Here is a 9,137-nt window from a genome sequence, read left to right as displayed (position 1 = left end):
AGCACTGCAAGCATGGAGCCCGCTCAGATCACGGCTGCTGTTGCAAGCATTGGAAACACCTAGTGCATTATACTGCAGTATGTGCAGAACTTGGTTAAGAGACGTCAGCACAAGGACGATTGTGATGAGGACGTGGACACAGATGTTCCTGAAAGCACAGGATGTGGCAATGGGGACATCATGGCGGCAGTGGGGCTGGTTGATACAGTGGAATGCCGATTCTGGGTCCGGAAAACAAGCACAGACTGGTGGGACTGCATAGTGTTGCAGGTATGGGATGAAACTTTTGCATGCGTAAGGCCACTTTCCTGGAACTTTGTGAGTTGCTTTCCCCAGCCCTGAAGCACAGGAATACCAAAATGACAGCTGCCCTGACAGCTGAGAAGCGAGTGGCGATAGCCCTGTGGAAGCTTGCAATGCCTGACTGCTACCGGTCAGTCAGGAATCAATTTGGAGTGGGCAAATCTACTGTGGGGGCTGCTGTGATCCAAGTAGCTGATGCAGTCACTGAAGTTCTGCTATCAGGGGTAGTGACTCTAGGAAATGTGCAGGTCAGACTGGATGGCTTTGCTGCAAGGGAGTGGATGTGTCATTACACAAAGTAAAACTATTTCCCCTTGTTTATTTCCCCTCCCACTGTCCTTGTAAACTGGTGGAAATGGCCCACCTTGATTATCACTACAAAAGGTTCCCCCCTCGCTCTCCTGCTGGTAATAGCTCACTGTCCTGATCACTCTTGTTACAGTCTGTATGGTAACACCCATTATTTCGTGTTCTCTGTGTATATAAAATCTCCCCACTATATTTTCCACTGTATGCATCCGATGAAGTGAGCTGTAGCTCACGAAAGCTTATGCTCTAATAAATTTGTTAGTCTCTAAGGTGCCACAAGTACTCCTTTTCTTTTTGCTGCAAGGAGTTTCCCTAACTGTGGTGGGGTGATACACGGAACGCGTATCCCTATCTTGGCACCGGACCACCTTGCCAACTACTACATAAACCACAAGGGGTACTTCTCAATGGTGCTGCAAGGACTGGTGGATCACAAGGGACATTTCACCGACATCTACGTGGGATGGCCTGAAAAGGTGCATGACGCTCCCATCTTTAGGAACTCAGGGCTGCTCGAGCAGTTGCAAGAAGGGACTTACTTCCCAGACCAGAAAATTACTGTTGGGGATGTTGAAATGCCAATAGTTATCCTTGGAGACCCAGCCTACCACTTTCTCCCATGGCTCATGAAGCCATACACAGGCAGCCTGGTCAGTAGTAAGGAGCAGTTCAACTATAGGCTGAGCAAGTGCAGAATGGTGGTAGAACTTGCCTTTGGATGTTTAAAAGCTCGCTGGCACTGTTTGCTGACTAGGTTAGACCTCAGCACAACCAATATTCCCATTGTTATTACTGCTTGCTGTGTGCTCCATAATATCTGGGAGAGTAAGGGGGAGACGTTTATGGCAGGGTGGGAGGTTGAGGCAAATCGTCTGACTGCCAATTTTGAACAGCCAAACACTAGGGCAATTAGAAGTGCACAGGTAGGCATGCTGCGCATCAGGGAGGCTTTGAAAATCAGTTTCTTGACTGGCCAGTCTACGGTGTGACAGTTGTGCGTGTTTCTCCTTGGTGCAAACCCACCCCCTTTGTTAATTTTAATTCCCTGTAAGCCAACCACCCTCCCCTCTTCGATCACAGCTGGCAAAGGAAATAAAGTCACTATTGTTTTAAAACTATGCATTCTTTCTTTATTAATTAAAAAAAAAAGTGAGATAACTGATAAGGTAGCCCGGGTGGGGTAGGGTGGGGTGGAGGAGTAGGGAAGGACAAGGCCACATTGCTTATTGTAGCCACACTACAAATCAAAGCTGTTTAAATGACAGCCTTCTGTTGCTTGGGCCATTTCTGGAGTGGAGTGGCTGGGTGCTCGGAGCCTCCTGCCCCGCATTCTTGGGCATCTGGGTGAGGAGGATATGGAACTTGGGGAGGAGGGCAGGCGGTTATACAGTGGATGTAGCGGTGGTCTGTGCTCTTGTTGGCTTTCCTGCAGCTCCACCAGATGCCTGAGCATGTCCATTTGCTCCCTCATTAGCCTCAGCATTGCATCCTGCTGCTTCTCATTGCACTCACTTAATGCTTTCCTGGACTCTCCCACTGAATGCCTCCATGCATTCAGCTGTGCCCTATCAGTGCAGGAGGACTGCATGAGCTTGGAAAACATGTCATCATAAATGCTTTTTTTTCACCTTCTAGTCTGCGATAACCTCAAGGACGGAGATGATAGGAGGAGCTTAGAAACATTGCACCTGCGGGGGGATAAAAAGGGAAAATAAAATTTAAGTTTGATACATTTCTGAGAACAAAAGTGAGACTCTTTCACAGTGAGTCAAGCAATTCACAGCAGATAGCACATGTGCTTTAGGTACAAGGTCGCATTTTTCCTTTTATATTGAGTGCCTGCCAGTATGGTAACACATCACACAGGGCTGGGCAACAGAATCTGGTTTCCAGGCAACCATGGTAAGCCAAAGGGTATGCGGATTTGGCTTCTAATGCCTTCATAACATGTGGGAATGTTTTCAAATTGCAGCACCCTCCTTTCCCACAGCAAGCAATGCTGGTTGGGTTTGCCATTTAAAAGGAGGGGCTGCGGTTTTCGGGTGGATATGCAGCACACACCTCCCCCCACCCCTATGCATGGCAACATGGGATGATCCCTTCACCCGTCCCGCCGCCTCGTGGCTATTCTCAGGAATGATCCCTTTTAGCCAAGCGCAAACAGCCCAGCATGAATGGGGTACTTTTACTGTTCCCTTACAAAAATTCCCCTATTTCAACCAGGTGACCATGAATGATATCACTCTCCTAACTAACTGAGGCTAACAAAGAAAGATGTAGACTGAATGTTGCTTGAATGCGACCAAAACCTAGGACCATTTGCTGCCATGCTTTGTGCTGCAATGATTCCAGACTACTTGCTACTAGCTTGTCATGGTATAGTGTCCTACTGTGGAGGATGAAATAAGGCAGCCCTTCCCAGAAACCTTCTGCAAAGACTTTCAGAGTACCTCCAGGAGAGCTTCATGAAGATGTCTCTGGAGGATTCCCACTCCATCCCCAGACATGTTAACAGACTTTTCCAGTAGCTGTACTGGCCACAAATGCATTCCAAGTTTTCAGGGCAAATCAAACATTAAACACTATTGCTTTTAAACCCTGTACTTTAGTTACAAATGTGCACTCACCAGAGGTGCCTTCTCCACCTTCAAGGTCGGGGATCCCACCTTGGGAGGATATTGGCTCTAGGCTGATGAAAAGGTCCTGGCTTCCGAGAAGAATGGATTCACTGCTTGCCTGCTGCACATTCTCCTCCTCCTCCTCCACAAAATCCTCCTCCATGTTGCGTGAGACTCCCCCTTGCAGGAGTCCATGGACAGCGGTGGGGTGGTGGTAGTGTCCCGTCCCCCCCAGAATGCCATGCAGCTGATCATAGAAGTGGCATGTCTGGGGCTCTGACCAGAGTGACAGTTTGCCTCCTTTGTCTTCTGGTAGGCTTACCTGAGCTCCTTGATTTTCACACGGCACTGCTGTGTGTCCCTTTGGTAACCTCTGTCCATCATGCCCTGTGCAATTTTGTCATATATAAGCATTTCTTCTTTTTGATCGGAGTTCTGCCTGCACAGATTCTTCTCCCCATACAGCAATCAGATCCAGTGTCTCCCGTTCGCTCCATGCTGGAGCTTGTTTATGATTCTGGGGGGACTGCATGGTCACCTGTGCTGCTGAGCTTGCCGCACAACCAAACAGGAAATGAAATTCAAAAGTTTCTAGGCCTTTTCCTGTGTACCTGGCTAGTGCATCGGAGTTGAAAGTGCTGTCCAGAGCAGTCACATTGGAGCACTCTGGGATAGCTCCCGGAGGCCAATAACGTCGATTTGCATCCCCACCACCCCAAATTCAACCCAGCAAGGTTGATTTTAGCGCTACTCCCCTTGCTGGGGAAGAGTACAGAAGTCAATTTTAAGAGCCCTTTAGGTCGACAGAACAGGGTTGTTTGTGTAGACGCATTGATTATAAAATTGACCTAACCCAGCTAAATTCGACCTAACCCTGTACTGTAGACCAGGGCTAAGCCTCTCCGGTACCGGGCAAAACAAACCTAAATCAAGACAAGAAAAAACTTTGTAAAATAAGCCAATAAGTTACTCGGTGGGAAAAAGCGCTGGTACCGAACTAACTACTGATTATTTAGAATAATAAAAAAAACATTTCCTCAGGGGAAAACAAGGCACCATGAACAACAGCCAACTGAAAGCTCCAACTACCAGCCAATGTCATCAGAAGGAACTGTGGTGGCACCTCTTCCTTTTATGTCCTCAACTGGATGCACAAGAAGATGCCCAGCACATGTACTACCCTGAAGGGTATTACTCGGGAAAGTGTTTTGGCCATGGTGCACTCATGAACACATCTCGATGAACAACAGTTACAATACAGGTAAGTAATCTTTTTTTATGATGGGTGTAAAGGGAAAAAAGCCTTTGTATTTTAAACTATGGGTCAGAAGGTATCCTTTTGTTTAAAATTTCATTTTATTGCATTTTCCGTAACAGATGCAAAGTACTTTGGCAATTGACAAAGGCCAGAACAAAACAGGTTATTTGACAGAAGTTACCAAAAGTTACATTTCTGACAAGTATAATAAAGAAAAGTTTCAGAGTAGCAGCCGTGTTAGTCTGTATTCGCAAAAAGAAAAGAAGTACTTGTGGTACCTTAGAGACTAACAAATTTATTTGAGCATAAGCTTTCGTGAGCTACAGCTCACTTCATCAGATGCATTCAGTGGAAAATACAGTGGGGAGATTTATATACACACACAGAGAACATGAAACAATGGGTTTTATCATACACACTGTAAGGAGAGTGATCACTTAAGATGAGCCATCACCAGTGGGGGGAGGGTGGGGGAGGAAGGAGGTAAACCTTTCATGGTGACAAGCAAGGTGGGCCATTTCCAGCAGTTAACAAGAACATCTGAGGAACAGTGGGGGGCAGGGTGAGGGGGAGAAATAACATGGGAAAATAGTTTTACTTTGTGTAATGACTCATCCACTCCCAGTCTCTATTCAAGCCTAAGTTAATTGTATCCAGTTTGCAAATTAATTCCAATTCAGCAGTCTCTTGCTGGAGTCTGTTTTTGAAGTTTTTTTGTTGAAGGATAGCCACTCTCAGGTCTGTAATCGAGTGACCGGAGAGATTGAAGTGTTCTCTGACTGGTTTTTGAATGTTATAATTCTTGACGTCTGATTTGTGTCCATTTATTCTTTTACGTAGAGACTGTCCAGTTTGACCAATGTACATGGCAGAGGGGCATTGCTGGCACATGATGGAATATATCACATTGGTAGATGCGCAGGTGAACGAGCCTCTGATAGTGTGGCTGATGTGATTAGGCCCTATGATAGTGTCCCCTGAATAGATATGTGGACAGAGTTGGCAACGGGCTTTTTTGCAAGGATAGGTTCCTGGGTTAGTGGTTCTTTTGTGTGGTGTGTGGTTGCTGGTCAGTATTTGCTTCAGGTTCGGGGGCTGTCTGTAAGCAAGGACTGGCCTGTCTCCCAAGATCTGTGAGAGTGATGGGTCGTCCTTCAGGATAGGTTGTAGATCCTTGATGATGCATTGGAGAGGTTTTAGTTTAGTTCAGCCCCCAACTGTGGAGTGATTAACCCACTCATGCACTCCAGGCTTGATTACTGAAACCTGTTATATTCAGGAATGAAACTAATGCTCTGGAAAAGGTCCAGCGAGCATGATACACCGTAGCCTCTCTTTTTCGTAGCACTGGTTGCCTTGAGTTACCCTGGTACTCCCCTGTGCGCAGGCTCCCCAGTGAATGAAACCCAGTTTAAGAGCTCTGTCCTTACACTCAAAAGCCTCTGTTGGATCTGGCCAGGGAATTCAGAGATTTCCTTTTCCTTCATAACCATTGTGACTGTACTTGAGGTACCCAGGACTGTAAGTCACCCTGTTACCCCCTGCTTCCAGCAAGAGGGAGTCTTTCCGGTGGTCGCTGGGGGTCAGCTCCCTGACACCTCCAACCGCTCAGCCATTCAAACTATGACAGCCCTAACTTTGCCTTGCAGAGTCACAACTAACCTAGTCTCTGCATCTCTTTGAATTGTTCCCCTGTGACATCTAGCCCCTGATACTGGGGTTGCCCATAGAAACTACAGAGCCTCTGCTCCCAAAGAAGCCATGTACCCCAATTTTCCAGTTTTACCTTCAACCACCACTCCTGAAAACCACATGGCACTTATAGAAAGCAACAACAAATGCCACCTTAAATAAAATGGCCCCTTCCCACAGCTGCAGACCCTGACATGATTATTATAGACTTTGCTGTGGGTTTCAGTGTTATGGGTAACCTGTAATCTCTCCAGCACCCATCCCTCCTCAACCACCCTTCTACGATGAACAGATATCCCATATTATCGGGATTGTCCCAATATTAGGGGCTTTATTTTATATACATAACTATGCCCGCCCCAAAAAAAGTGTCCCAATTTTTCACACTTGCTATCTGGTCACCCTATGCCCTTGTAAGAGTTTCCTCACTATGAAATGCCCACATGGGTCTGAGAAACCAGCCAACTTACTCCATTAGGACAGGCCTGCTAGCCAGTCAGAGATAGTAGAGGAAGCCCAACTGTGGGGGGTCAAAGACACCACATAACGCACTACCTGGTGTATGGATAAGGGCCACCCACAGCAAAGTCCTTCCTGTGCCCTAAATTACATGCATTCTGAAAGAGTGGCCTTATACCCCCTAAGAGTTCATGGGCCTACCATGTTTTCAACTAGTCCCACAGCTGTCATGAGCCAAGGTTCCAGAGTTGTTGGAGTATTGCCTGCAGATCCTTGCTGGCCAGTGGGGTGAGTTCCCGGAATCTGTCATCCTGAAATCAAGATAGAGCATCAGCAACACCAGTATCCACTCCTAGGACATGCACTGCATGAAAAAGGCTGTTAAACCACAAGCAATGTAAACCAAAGAACCTCACCAACCTCATTCCCTGGGCAGTCTTAGCCAACTGTCTATCAACAATATGGATCACAGATTGGTTGTCATTCCAGAAACAGGACTTATTGTTCTGAAATTTTTCTCCCCAAATAGTGACTGCCACCAGTACAGTAAAAAAAACCTCAAGGAAGCTAATGTCCCCGAGCCACCCAGCTTTCTGACCACCTCTGTGTACAATCTCCTAGAAAGTAAACCCCAAAACCTACGCCTCCCGAGGCGGCAGGCTGTACCTGCAGCTCATGCTTTTGAGCACTAGTCTGAACGCCATATTGAAACTCCATTAAACTCTTCCAAGAATCTTTCCACACTTCTAAGTCTTTGTTCATTTCATCTGTGGGGGGCTTGGACCAGTGTTCACATTGACTCCCCGTCAGAACCCAGCCAAGCCAGGGAAGCTAATGGTCCAACCAGCGAACCAAATTCGGTGATGAATCCTGGTTACTTGCTGCCTGAGGCATGTTGCACATATGCTAAGAAGAAGATTTCCTTTGTCATTCTGATAAAGTGAAGTGATTTTCACGCTCCACAGAAGACTGACGCCAGATGGGCACAAAATGTCCAACTGGGAGCCACCACCTAGCATGCAAAGGTTAGGTGCCCCATGATCACCTGTAGTTCTGTTGCTAAGAAGACTGAAGTTAGTACTGAGTAATGTGCAAGTTGTCATGCCAGCTGAATAAACTTATTAACATAAGGCTAAATGTGCAATATTCTAGCTACTGAACTGCCTTTTGAGGCATTTGTAATTAAAACTATCCCAGATGGCTCTGTTTCTGAATTCACACTGACATAGCAGCTTCATGACACCATTTGTTTATACAAGAATAAAAGAAAATAATTGAATAGCAGTTTAAGCCCCAACTTTGCAAGGCAGTTAAGCATATGCCTCACTCTAAGCATGAGTAGTCCTGTTGAAGTCAGTGAGACTTCAGGATCCTTAGCACCTTGCAAAATTTGTCCCGTAAAAAACTCTGACACTTGAATGTCATACCTATGTTTATCATAATTTCACCAGAATTCAAAGAGAAGCAGGGGCGGTGAAGACATAATACCAAAATATCAACCTGAAATAACATTACCAGCCACAAAGCATGAAATATATCAGTGAATAATAAGCGTGCTGTCACAGCACAAATATATCCTTGGTTAAGTGGGCTAGTTCATTTCTCTTGTACCTCCACTGGCTTCATCAGGGAGGAATGGGGCTCAGTATGTCTTATTTTGCAGTACAGGCACATGCTACCAACAACCTTTGACTACAAACACAAAAGCTGTATGGCAGAGAGCTTTAAATCTTACTCTGATTCATGAAGAGCCTGTTGAGAATTCCTGAAGGCCTTTCAGTTCAGAGGATTCTTGAGTTCTGATCCTGACTTTGCCATTGATTTGGCCAAGTGTCTCTGCATTGAGCACCCACCCTTTGAAAATCAGGCCCCTTTAAGTGTCTCAGGTTGGGCACCCAAACTCCCAAGTAACTTTTGAAAATTCTGGCCATTCCTTGAATTCATTTGGTAAGTTATACTATAAGCGCATGACCCTGCTCCCCTAAAAGTCAGCAGCACAATTCTCATTGACCACAATGAGAGCAAGATCAGGCCTTAAGTTGGCTGCTTTTAAAAGATTTAGAATGGAGACTTGTTTCATACATATTTAATGAAAATGGATCTTTTTAGATGACCCCAAGAGATGGCACCATACATGAAATCGACATTGCAAAGCAGTGATGCCCCCAGCCAAAGAGGGCATTGATGGTCTATCCAGCAGCAAGAAAATGAACAAATGATAAACCCAGATATCACTGCAGGAGACATAAAGTTCACAACAATATCTGGGTTCTGCATCTGTCAAGCATATGTCCTTTCTGGCAATATATTATCACTGATGTAGAAGTAAACAAAGAGGGATGACAAAAGAATTGAGTTCAACACCGTAGCCATAAAACGAGGCAGAGCCAAGTAAGTAATGAAACAGCGTCAATGTGCAAGTCTGTTAACATTTATGTGGTTTATGCCGTTACGTAGGAAAAGACAGATTTCTGTTGTGCATGTGCTGCAGAGAGGAA

At 45.7% G+C, this 9,137-nt stretch overlaps 1 long non-coding RNA gene across 1 annotated transcript; it reads right to left on the bottom strand.

Moving 5' to 3' along the window:
- Positions 1–2,247: 2,247 nt before the first annotated feature.
- On the bottom strand, positions 2,248–3,283 carry LOC122458524. The gene is made up of 2 exons (XR_006278565.1): positions 3,240–3,283; positions 2,248–2,300 (listed from the first exon to the last, which is right to left on the bottom strand). It is a non-coding gene; the product is annotated as an uncharacterized LOC122458524 (long non-coding RNA).
- Positions 3,284–9,137: the final 5,854 nt, after the last annotated feature.

This window comes from Dermochelys coriacea, chromosome 2 (assembly GCF_009764565.3).
Source record: "Dermochelys coriacea isolate rDerCor1 chromosome 2, rDerCor1.pri.v4, whole genome shotgun sequence".
Classification (NCBI taxonomy): Eukaryota; Metazoa; Chordata; order Testudines; family Dermochelyidae; genus Dermochelys; species Dermochelys coriacea.
Note: the sequence above shows the minus strand (reverse complement) of the source record. Positions and strands in the feature narration are given on the sequence as shown.